The sequence below is a fragment of the Myotis nattereri genome, assembly GCF_964212035.1.
Source record: "Myotis nattereri genome assembly, chromosome: 13".
NCBI classification, from domain to species: domain Eukaryota; kingdom Metazoa; phylum Chordata; class Mammalia; order Chiroptera; family Vespertilionidae; genus Myotis; species Myotis nattereri.
In genome coordinates, this window is record NC_138088.1 from 55,916,020 (window position 1) to 55,926,111 (window position 10,092).

The following is a 10,092-nucleotide window of genomic DNA, read 5'->3' on the forward strand; positions in this document are numbered from 1 at the left end:
GGGACTACAGATGTTCTATTTTCTATTTTTCTGTATTATTTGAATTGCTTTTGGAAATGGGATGTAACAAAAGTATATCCCCAGCCAGGAAAAAGTAACTCTCATACCCATCAGCACCGATTTCTTGACCTCTTTCGAAACAAGGTGGGGACTTAATTCTGCCACAGATTACAATTCAACAGGAGGACAAAGCAGATTTAATCATCCCACAAATATGTATTCAACACCTATTTGTTTATCTAGGTAGGTATGGGGAATAGATAGGCTCAACAATCACCAGTTACGGCCTAAGAGGGAAACAGGAATCAGACACGTATTCCCACTAACAGGGGTCCAGTTGCACCTGTGACAGCTACCAGGGAAAGGCACCCGCTGTTAGGGTCACCTGTGTCTCCAGAATCAGTCCTCTGCTGGGGCCGAGCTCCACCCGGTTCCTCCTGTTGTTTCCCCTCCCAGCAGGCCCTTTCACCTTCTTCCCCCTATTCAAACTTGATCTTGCCGAAGAATCCTGCTCAAGTCTCCGGTTCCTGCTCAAGGCCTCTCTGACTGCTGGGCCCTCACTTCCTCCCTCCTCTCAGCATCTCTGTCATCTTGCGCTAAGTCAGATACTGCTTTGAGGATCATGTCCCTCACTAGTAGTTGTATTAGTCAAAGAGAGAGAGGGAGAGAGAGAGAGAGAGAGAGAGAGAGAGAGAGAGAGAGAGAGAGAGAGAGACTTTAAGAAACTGGCTCACACAATTGTGGATGGACGAGGCAAAATCTGCAGGGTAAGCCAATAGGTTGGGGACCCAGGGAAGAGTTGCAGTCTGAGTCCAAAGGTAGTCTGCTGGTGAAACTCCCTCTTACTCGGGGGACATAGCCTAGTCTTTGTTTTATTAAGGCCTTCAGCTGATTAAACGAGGCCCACCCACATGAGGGAGGGTCATCTGCTGTACTCAAAGTCCTCCAATTTAAACCTTCATCTCATTCGAAAAACATCTTTACAGAAAGATCCGGAATAACGTTTGACCAAATATCTGGGCACCATTGCCTACTTGACACATAAAATTAAGCCTCACAGGAGTCTTATTTCCCTAGCTAGAATGTACCATCTTGGATGGCACTGGTCAGCTCTTCCATGTCTCAATCCTCCCACAGGCCAAGCTCAGGGATTATTGCCAGGAGGTGTTCAATAAATCCCCAACGAGTGGAGGGACGGAGCAGCAAGACTAGACAGACCCTCTGGAAACAACCTCCTGCACCTTCTGGAAACAACAGAGGGCGTGTGACCACCCGCCCAATCCCCAGAGTGCCAGGCACATGGCAGCAGAGGCACCAAACGCATGGCCTGGTTCTTTCTCCATCCTGCAAACAACTCTTCGGCCATCCTCGGTCATGCCTTTCAAGGCAATTACAGGCTTAGACAGAAATATCTAGGTTGAACTCAGCACAGCCCTAGCCAGTGAAGAAAAGACAAAAGAACAAAACAAAAGTATGTTGTGATCCAGGGAGGAATTTCTGCCCCTGGCCTCTGACCATCTTTTTATGACAAATATACCTGTTTCAACCTTTCTTTCTCCTATTATTAATTCATGCAACAAGCTCCCGCCTCTTATCCGCCCCATCCCCCCAATCAAGTCTCTCGGCTCAGAGAAGGGGCCTAGTACTTTCTCAGCCAATTCCCAGGCCAAGCTCAAATATGCAATTCTAAACCCAGAATCAAATTTCCAGGCTTCTCCTCCCCAGAGCAGGCTGTTGCTTAGGCAGGAGGATGAGGCAGGCCTGGGCCAGAAATCTCAAGCAACTGGAGAGGTGGCAGGTCCTGAAGCCATTTTTTTTAAAAAAATATATTTTATTATTTTTCACAGAGAGGAAGGGAGAGAGATAGAGAGCCAGAAACATTGATGAGAGAGAAACATCAATCAGCCGCCTCCTGCACATCTCCCACTGGGGATGTGCCCGCAACCCAGGTACATGCCCTTGACCGGAATCGAACCTGGGACCTTTCAGTCCGCAGGCCGACGCTCTATCCTCTGAGCCAAACCGGTTTCGGCCTGAAGCCATTTTTCAATGTCATTCTCCATCTTCAAGTACCCCGCAATTGTTGTGTGCTATTTCTAGTTCCCTCTTCTGCATCTCTAAAACTCCTTGTCGCCCTAGCTGGTTTGGCTCAGTGGATAGAACGTTGGTCTGTGGACTCAAGGGTCCCAGGTTCGATTCCGGTCAAGGGCATATGCCCAGGTTGCGGGCTCAATCCCCAGTAGAGGGAGAGCAGAAGGCAGCCAGACAATGATTCCCTCTCATCATTGATGTTTCTAACTCTCTCTTCCTCTCCCTTCCTCTCTGAAATCAATAAAAATATATTAAAAAAACAACAACCTCCTTGTCATTCTTTCTCAGGACCAGCAGAAAAGTGGGCAAAGGATACGTACAAACTGTTCAAAGACGAGGAATTCCAAATGTCTCTTCAGCACATGAAAAGGTGCTCAATTATGCTCATCATAATAGGAATGCAAATGACAAGTACAGAGGGAATATCACGTTAGCTGAGAGCAGACATTAGTTAACACCGTCTGGTTAACTAATTCTTGAGCTGTGACTGCTGCTGCTGCAAGGCCAACCTTCTCTGACCTCCTTGCAGAGCAATTTGGCAAAATATCTCAAATTTTAAAATGCGCTAGTCCCATGACCAAGCACTTCCACTTCCACGCCCAGGTATTAACAGATGTACTCCCATATTCATGCAAAATGTCAGGTGCCAAGGATGTACCTTGCGGCACTGTTTGTAATAGCTGAAGACTGGCTGTCTGTTAATAGGGAACCTGTTAAATAAATTATGGACTCCTATACAGCCACTTCTAAAGGAATAAGGAAGGTCTGTATGGACTGATATGGAAAATTTCACCGGGGTATTATTGTTCAGTGTAAAGCAAGCATGTCAAACTCAAAGGTCAATACGGGCCAAATACACAAGGTTTAAGTTTATGTGAGCCGCAAAAAAACAAAAGCTTCAATTTTCATAGAAACGGAGGTTTATTTCAATAGAGACATGCTGAATACAAAGGGCTGAAATAAATGAGTCATCGTTAACATAAAATAATGGAACATTCTAATCAAAATTAATATTTTTTTGAACAATAACTTACCAGATACTGAATAACTGCACAAATTAATAAGCATAACACAAATAAACCCATTTTTCTTGTCCTCCGAAAGCAAAATATTTCCTGTTGCGCACACCAAACAAGTCAGTCCAAGACTAATGATGTGGCAATCGGCTGCTAAAATATTCACTGCTAGTGTTAGTGGAGAAAAATGGTGCGCCTGCAAAAAAGACGCTTAAGGGAAATGAATGCAACATGATTATAGTAATCAGTCATTAGCAAACTTTGTAGTTCATTATTAATAATTATGTATAACAGGATATTATAAAATTTAAGTTACAAAATTTTTATTAAAACATTTCTTACATACCGCTATATTGGCTGGACCACAAAAATATTCGTTGTGGGCCACATGCGGGCCGTGGGCTGCGTGTTTGACATGCTTGGTGTAAAGGGTAAGGAGGATGCCAATGCATATGGTGCACTGATATTTGTGAGTGAAGAATGTGCACATAATATTTTGGTAAATGCATGGAGGACCCTGGAATAATACCCAGAACCTGGGCATACTGGTTGCCTCTCGAGCAGGAACTTGGAGACTTGGGAACATCAGAGGGAAGGACATTGATTTTTCTACTAGAGGCCTGGTGCACGAAATTTGTGCACTGGGAGTGGTGGTGGTCCTGTAGCCCAGCCTGCACCTTCTCACAGTCTGGGACCCCTCAGAAGATGTCCGCCTGCTGGCAGGGAGCAGGCCTAAGCCAGCAGTCGGACATCCCTCTTGCAGTTCGGGACCCCTCGCTCCTTACTACCCACCTGCTCGTTACTCCTTACCGCTCAGCTTGCTGCTCAGGCTCCCGCCACCATGGCTGCGCTCACCAGCCATGAGCGTTGCATTGAGTTGTTCTGGTGGTCAGTGTGCATCATAATGACCAGTTGTTCTGGTCGTTCTGCTGTAACGGTTGCTTAGGCTTTTATTATATAGATTATAGGTTGAATCATGACTGACAGTATTCATATGTTGAAGTCCTAACCCTCAATATCTCAAAATGTGACCTTATTTGGAAGTAGGGTCGCTGGAGATGTAATCAGTTAAGAGGCGCTCGTAGAGGAGCAAGGTGGCCCTTATTCCGAAACGACACATCTCTGTATATAAAGGGGGTTGGACACGGAGAACACTGGATGAAGATGAAGGCAGAGACTGGAGTGATGTTCAGCAAACCACTAGAAGCCAGGAGACAGGCAATGAGCACATTTCCCCCTTGCAGTCCTTAGAAGGTACCAACCCTGCAGACGCCTTGGTCTCGAGACAATAAATTTCTATTTTTGTAAACCAACCAGTCTGTGGTACTTGGGTTCAGCAGCCCTGGCAAACGAATACAAGATCCTTTGGTATCTTTTTAATTCTGTATTATGTACCTGTGTCACCAATGAAAACTTTTTCCAACACAAATGTCCAAGCCTTCCCAGATTCAGCAGGCTGGGTCAATTTTATAGACTCTGAGAACATTTTATCTCCACAACAGTTTTTACCAGGTTGTAATATAATTTAACTGTTCACAGGGTTCTTGTCTTCACAAAAGGGGCCAAGCCTATGTACGTTTCCTTCATCATTATCATCATAGAGCTCCGCCCTCAAATGTTTGCTGGAGTAAATGAATATGGGTAACGACATTTTTTACTCCCTGCCTACATTTCTATCACTATTTATTGATTTTGGGGCTTGATAAGCTATCAAATGATTTATGTTTAGTCAGAGTGACATGACTGAAACCTGACCTTAAGATTTGGAGGAGAAGTGGGAGGAAAAAAACATCATTTAAATACATATTTAAGAATTCCACTTCAAATGAGTTGGGGGTTTAGTACTTTTCAGGGGAGATAGTTCTTTAAACAGGATTTTTTTTTTCCTGGTGGGGAGATGAGGAATCAAGAAAGGCTTCCTCTCTGAGCTGCTGTGTTTGATGAGGGACAAATGAAAGAATCTGTCAATCTTGCTCCAAAGGGTGGTCCTTGGATGATGGAAGTGACATTTGCATTAGGCACTAAAGATCAATAGTCAGGCTCCTCTACTTGTTCCCTAAGCTGCCTTAACAAAGTACCACAAACTGGGTGTCTTAAAACAACAGGAACTTATTGTCTCAAGTTCTGAAGGCCAGACGGTGGAAATCAAGGTGTCAGCAGGGCCGTGCTGCCTCTTCTATCTTCTGATGTTGGCTGGCAATCCCTGGCTTATAGACACATCACTCTAATCTCTGCCTCCACCTTCACAGGGCATCCTCCCTATGCCTGTGACTCTGTGCAAAGTTTCCTCTTCTCATGAGGACGTCAGCCATTGGATCAGGGCCTGCTCTAACCCACTATGACATTATCCTAACTTGATTACATCTGCAAAGTTAGGTTGCATTCTGAGGTTCTGGGTAGATGTAAATTCAACCCATTACTGCTGCTGAGCTAGAACTCACTGAGGACGGAGAAGCAGCAAAGGGCAAGGGAGTGTTTAACCTTGTAGTTGAGTACAGGCCGTGGACTCAAACAGACTTGGTTTGTAATCCTGGTTCTACCTGCTGGTCAGCCATGAGGATTTGGGCAAGTTAATCAACATCTCTAAGCCTGTTTTCTCATCTGCACAATGGGCTTAATGCCGCCTGGGGTTGCTGGTGAAATAAATAAGATCAGGTCCTGGCATGCTTAGCCCAGGGCCTGATTTTTTTTTTTTTAATTAATTAGCTTTTAACACCAGAGTCCCCATTTCCATGGCTCCTGGCATTCTTTCAGGGAGGAACGTAGGCAGTTAAATAGCAAAACAGGATAGTTTATGATTAAAGGCTCTGAGGCTAGTACAGGATGTACCTTGCCACAGGGGTCAGAGAGCACAGGACGGGACAGAGGGGCTTTAACGTTTCATAATAAACAGATGCAAAGCTAGGGCTGTAATCTGAGACGCCGCACCTAAGCACTATTAATTTCCCCCTTCCCCTCCACCAGGGTGTATTTCTTTCTTTATTATTTATTTATTTTTACTTTTAAAAAAATATGTTTTTATTGATTTTAGAGAGAGAGAAAAGGAGAGGGATAGAGAGATAGAAACATCAATCGGCTGCCGTGATCGAACCAGTAACCTCTTGGTTCACGGGTCAACGCTCAACCACTGAGCCACATCGGGTGGGCCCCATGGTGTATTTCTAGAGCTTATCATTGAGGCCAGACCTAGCATCACCAAACCAGACATTTCCTATTCCCCTCCCTGCTCTAACACCCACTGCTGAGGCTGCTCTCTCCCCATGCACTTGACCATCAGGACATTAGAGAGAGGCCATCGCGCCCACCCACGTGGACCTGGCCTCCCACAGTCTAGGCTACCCATAGTGGAGTGGTCTTCTTGGGAGGCATTGGCTGGTGAAGCTGTGCATGGCCGTGTGTGTCGATCTCTGATAACATCCCAGAGACAAATCAAAACGACTGGGGCTGCTCAGCATTTTGCACAGGTCGGAAGGCTTGGCTATGCTCCTATACCCGCTCACGTGTTCCATTAGAAAGGGACTAAATCGTGCAGACACTGACATCTTTGCGGTGACATTTTCTTTGAGAATCACCATTGTAGCCGGGCTTGAGTCCCCTCTGTGACCTGCGCTATGCGGTCGGGGCTGACTGCCATCTTCCCCAGCGCCGGCAGCTGCCCCTGTTTCCCAGGCACCGAGAAAAACCGTGTGCAAAAAGCTTTGTTCCTGAGCTGTAGCTTTTTAGATGTTTTCCATGGTGACTGGTGGAACTAAGCCCGTCCACTCACTTATTATATTTATTGAGTGCCTGGTTAATAGCACAGGCTCTGGATCCAGTTGCCTAAATTCAGACCCCACCCCTACCGGTCATGAGCTTTGTGACACCGAGCAAGTTACTTAGCGTCTCTAAGCCCTCATGGCTACACCTGTAAAGGGAGAATCCGCCTCATACCCAGAAGGCCGCTTGCTGAGGGGACTGTTCCAGGCTGGGGTCCTGGGGAAGCAGACTGTGAGGCAGAGTGCGCAGGCCCGACTTTAGGAGGGAATTCATTCTCTTAACAGCAAGGCCCGCTCGTGAAAGGGAGAGCAGGAGGCAGGGCTGGGCAGAGGGGGAAGTGAGCGGCCATGCAGCCCCAAAAGGAAGCCGCAGCCAACCCCAGAGGGCGCTCTGGAGCTGGGAAAGTGCAGGAGCCCTGTTCTCAGTTGGACCCAAAGGGCAGGGCCATGAAGCCCCTCTCTAGGTCAGTCCCTGGATGCAGGTTCCCCTGGGAGTTTTCTTCAGCTGAGCCAATTCCCAAATGGCAGCTGGGAACCGTCTGCCTGCGGTGTTTCCAGCATCTGGGAGAAAAAGCCCTTCACTGCCAAAAGGCGAGCCCAGCCTCCACCACAAAGTTAAATGAGGTGATCCACATAAAGCCCGTAACACCGTACCTGGCAAGCAGAGACTTACCAAACGGTAGCTATTACAGTTGCTGTTGTTGTTATACCTTATTTACCAGGCCCTGTGCCAGAGGCTGGGACACAGTGGTGATCAAGATTCCTCTCTTGTCCTCAAGAAACTCAACCCATAAGCTAATCAGACCATCAAACAAGTAATTGCAAGGCAGTGGACCTGAGAGTGTGGCCCAGGATTTGTATGGGGGCATCTAGAAAGGATACATGAGCCAGAGTAGGAAGATGAGGGGAGAGTGGTGCCGAAGGTGATGCCTGGAGATGAAGAGGAGTCAGCCAGGCCAGGGCAGCGGAAGACGCGGGTCGTGGGGGAGAAGGTGGAGGAAACGGTGTGCGCAGACGAGAAAGCACGTTGCGTGCATGACACAGTTCCTCAGGGCCAGCACCAGTGTGCCCCAGGGAGCGGGGAGGAAGGGTCTTGCGCACACCAGGCCCAGGAGTGTGGACTTGGACAGAGACAGGGCAATAGGAGCCATTAAAGCATTCTACCAGAGAAAGGATGGTGTCCATTCGTACTTGAAAACGTCGCTCAGCTGCCATGTTGCAATGGATTGGACCTGGACAAGATTAGAAGCCCTTGCCAGGTCCAGATGAGATATGAGGGTGACTTGGATAAGGCCAGGGCACTGGAGGAGGAGACAGCACAGTGCCAACGAATATTGGGGAAGTGGAATCTACAGACTTGGTGATGGTTGGATGGTGAGAGAGAAAGGAAAATCCTGGGTCATATTTAAGTTTTTGATCTGGGATAATGAACTCCAGAAGGCCTGGTATCTTAGTCCAATCGGGCTGCTATAACAGAATGCCACGCACTGGGTGGGTTAGAAACAACAGAAATGTATTTCTCACAGTTCAGGAAGCTGGGAAGTCCAAGGCCAAGGCACCAGAGGATTCAGTGTCTGCTGGGATCCCCACATCTCAATTCAGAGGTGGTTGTCTTCTCGCTCTGTCCTCACATGATGGAAGGGATGAGGGATCTCTCCAGTCTTTCTTTTTTTAAAAAAAATATATATATTTTTATTGATTTCAGAGAGATAGGGAGAGATAGAAACATCAATGATGAGAGAGAATTATCAATCGGCTGCCACCTGCACGCCCCACACTGGGAATTGAACCCCACAACTCGGGCATGTGCCCTGACAGGGAATCAAACCATGACCTCCTGGTTCATAGGTCGTCACTCAACCACTGAGCCACGCCGGCTGGGGTCCAGTCATTCTTTCTATTCCTTCCATCCTTCCTTCCTTCCTTCCTTCCTCCCTCCCTTCCTTCCTATTTTCTTCCTTCCTTCCTTTCTTTCCTTCCTTCCTTATTTATTTTTAATTATTATTATTTTTAAAATATATTTTTATTGCTTTCAGAGGGAAAGGAGAGGAAGAGAGAGATAGAAACATCAATGATGAGACAGAATCATTGGTCGGCTGTCTCCTACAGGCCTCACACTAGGGATCAATCAAGCCCACAACCAGGGCATGTGCCCCAACCGGGAATCAAACCGTGACCTCCCAGTTCATATCATAGTTCGTTCATAGTTTGATTCTCAACTACCGAGCCATGCTGGCCAGGACAGTGTTGTTTTTTTTATGAGGGCATTACTCTCATGAGGCTCTGCCCTCATGACCTAATCACCTCCTCAAGACCCCTCGTCCAAATAGCATCACATTGGGAAGAAGTGTCAAATATGAATTTTGAATGGACACCAACATGCAGTCTATAGCACTTGGGGAACAAGTGTTATAAAACAGTGGTCGCCAACTGGTGGTGCGTGGACCACTGGTGGTCCGTGAGGTCCAAAAGGTTGGCGACCGCTGTTCTAAGAGCTAGAGTGGGGAAAAAACCCACAAACCATTAAGGACAGACATGCTCCTCCTTATGCAGCATGGCTCAACAGAGCTCCTCCCAGCCAGCTCTCCAAGGCCTACTGCGACATGTTAGACCCCTGTGAAGCTCCTGGGGGATACAACTCTCAGAAGCAGCTACATTAATCCCGGAGCAAATTGCTTCCTCCCTGCTTGTGTCTGGGGAGCCCAGCAAAGAATGCTCTCATTGTTTAAACTGCAGTTGCAGTGGAAAGCAAATTAAGCAAAGGAAGAAGATAGAAATAAAAATTCACTTCGGATTTAATCCTTGGTAAACATCAATATTTCTTGAATACAGACTCTGGGCTCAGCCCTGTGCTCAGGGCTTTCGATATAAGGAAGAACAAGATAGATACTGACCAGGGAATTGAGGGTCCACCTCCTTCTATTTTAATTCTTCTGATGGCAAATTAGTACTGTTTGGTCGCCGAAGGAGGTACGCACCAGACCAAAGTGGTGAGGGGTTATGAATTTATTTGATCATCCCATCATCCACACACCAGGTGGCTGAGCCTGGATGGCTCCAGCACCCAGTGACGGGAGTCAGCGGCTTTTAAAGGACTTTTGGCAGGCTTTCTTCTGGGCAGAGACTTCTTTATGCATACCCGGAGGGGAGATAATGGAACGTGGTCACCACAAGTGAAATGTGGTCTTCAGCAACGGGAATGTCCATAGTGAACTGACCTGAAAAGCCAG